General features: G+C 43.5%; 1 pseudogene; it reads right to left on the bottom strand.

Annotated features, from left to right (window-relative positions):
- Positions 1 to 1,543: 1,543 nt before the first annotated feature.
- LOC122737655 lies at positions 1,544 to 1,643 on the bottom strand (annotated as a pseudogene).
- Between the last annotated feature and the right edge of the window lie 993 nt (positions 1,644 to 2,636).

The following is a 2,636-nucleotide window of genomic DNA, read 5'->3' as shown; positions in this document are numbered from 1 at the left end:
GCTCCAGTCCCCTGTACAGTTGACTGAGACTATCTAAGCCATCCCACTCCATGCAGCCTCACAGACCTTCATTTCAGCCATGGAATGCTGGGTGACTGGATGGGGAGGGGGTGCATAATGAATCTGGAGGTAAACACTGGGGTAGGGGGAGGTGGAGCCCTGGGATTTCCCAGGGCCAAAGCCAAGGTTGAGACTAGGCATTCCAAGGACTGTGGTAAGAACAGCAGAAAAGATTATAGAGATGACATTTCCTTTATTTATTTACTAATAAATACATATTTTATTATTCTAGCTTATCTCCTACCTACACAGAACTTGAACTCTTCTGGCTCTGTGGAGCAGCTAGGTAGCACAGTGAATAGAGCACTGGCCCTGGAGTCAGGAAGACCTGAATTCTTCTAGGCTGATATTGTATGCATGTATGCCTGTTTGCCTGTATGTGTATATATACACATTTATGTATAAACATGTATACACACATATAACATATCTCTCTCTCTCTCTCTCTCTCTCTCTCTCTCTCTCTCTCTCTCTCTCTCTCTCTCTCTCTGTATATATGTATTCGAGGGAGTCCAGAGAGGCAGATATCTGTCCCTCCAAGCCCCAAATTTTCTCAGATGCATGCGTGGTAGATGAGTGTTCTCATGATATAGAAAACTAGGGAGAAAAGAGACTTGATTTCAAGAAGCCCAAATTTCAGGGCTGGCTATAACAAATTACTTGTGCAACCTTTGGCAAGTGAATAACTCTTTCTGAGACTTAGTTTTCTCTTCTTCAGACTATAATAATAACACCTGCACTAAATCACAGGAGTGTTATGTGGAAAGAAAGGACCTTGAAAACTGTGATGCATTATAAGTAAATGAATACTATTGTTGTTTGGGTGGCAGGGAACAGTGATGATCCTATCCTTGGAGGACTAGTCCCAGCGTAGTAAGGTGGAATGATCCTACTTAGGCAGGTTTAAGGCCACAGTTGGCCCTAGAGCCAATCAGTAATGAAGTAATTTCCCTACTTCTAACTCAGTGCTGATCTCAGAACCAGCTTATCTCCTACCTACACAGAACTTTTTAGTTGATTCATTTGTGCAATTAAAAGCTAAATCAATAGTTAATTCTGTAGCTCCAAGTCGACTCTAGGATAATGGACACCAGAGTGGCAGAGCACTCTGGGCATCCCTGAAGAGCCAGAATCCTACATTCATCATAAAGATCAGAGCTGACCTGGGCCTAGAGTTGTCTCTGGGGTGGGCTTGCTGCTGATGGGGCAGTGATGAGTAATATGACCACAAGGAGAACTTGGGCTAAGAAAGATGAAAGAGGACCCTCAATAGCTTCCACAACCATACCTTGCATCCTGCTCATGAATCTCTTCCCATTGGCCTTACCTTTCTGGGAGCAACGCCAAATGGAAGAGAGAAGGATCCAGAGAATAAACAGAGGGACAGAAGATTGATGCTGGCAACTTGGGCATGCATACCCAATGGTATGTGTTGCATGCCTGGCACCCACCAGTGCATGGGAGGTGTCTTGTTCCCCACCCCTGAAACCTGAAATGGATCTCCCTGTCATCCTGGCACAGGGGCCATGCTAATCTTCTCTGTATTGTTATAATTTTAGTATATGTGCTGCTGAAGCAAGCACAGACCTCCTGGTCCATGGAGGGGATTCTAGGAACCCATCATCTTTCAGTCACAGGGAACTGAAAACCTTCCCAGATGAACCCTCAGGACATAGGCAGCCCTTGTAAGGATATGAGTTGAAAGGCAGCTAGGTAGCTCAGTGCATAAAGCACTGGCCCTGGATTCAGGAGGACCTGAGTTCAAATCCGGTCTCAGACACTTGACATGTACTAGCTGTGTGACCCTGGGCAAGTCACTTAACCCTCATTGCCCCCCCCCAAAATAGAATATGAGTTGAACTGGCCATCTGGGGGGCAAGCATATCTTTAACTCAAGGTCCACTCCAGTGAGAACCCTTGAAGGTAAAAGGCAGCTGATGGCACTGTGATCCATTACTGATCATATGGCTTTTTGCCTAACTGGGGTGGTACATTAATCATGGTTCATATATAAAAATGATAATAAGAGTACATGATCAAAAAAGTTAAAAAAAAAATTAGATTGTTCTTCTCCCCCAGACCAAAGGACAGAAAATAATAGATCAATAACACAACTCAAACACTGTGTATCTAGGTGAAATGTTGACTAAATTGTGAGCAGGGTGGTTATTCCAAAAAACATACAAACTTCCACTACTCATTGCTATTGGTCCTTTCCTTATTAAGTCTTTTTCTCCTGCATTCCTAAATAAGGGTATGGATATTTCAAAGATACATGTGAGGATTGGCTTATTGCTAGGTCCTGGTTGACAGAGGTAACTTAATGTTTGATTATTGACTGACACGGCCCCCTCTCCCCTATGGACCAGAAAGTTCCTATGATCCCTCAAAATGATTTATTCACCTTTATTTAGGCAAGGAATGCAAAGCTCTCCTTAACAGAATCAGTTAGCAAACTTAATTTAATCCAGGTGTGCGAAGTTAGCAAATTTTGCTAATCTCAACATCCTGGTGATGGATAAAGGTGGGGTCACAGTTAAGTCTATCCACTGATTGACTCCTCCTAAGGTCCCCAT

This window comes from Dromiciops gliroides, chromosome 1 (genome assembly GCF_019393635.1).
Source record: "Dromiciops gliroides isolate mDroGli1 chromosome 1, mDroGli1.pri, whole genome shotgun sequence".
Classification (NCBI taxonomy): domain Eukaryota; kingdom Metazoa; phylum Chordata; class Mammalia; order Microbiotheria; family Microbiotheriidae; genus Dromiciops; species Dromiciops gliroides.
This window is presented reverse-complemented; position numbering and strand designations above follow the sequence as displayed.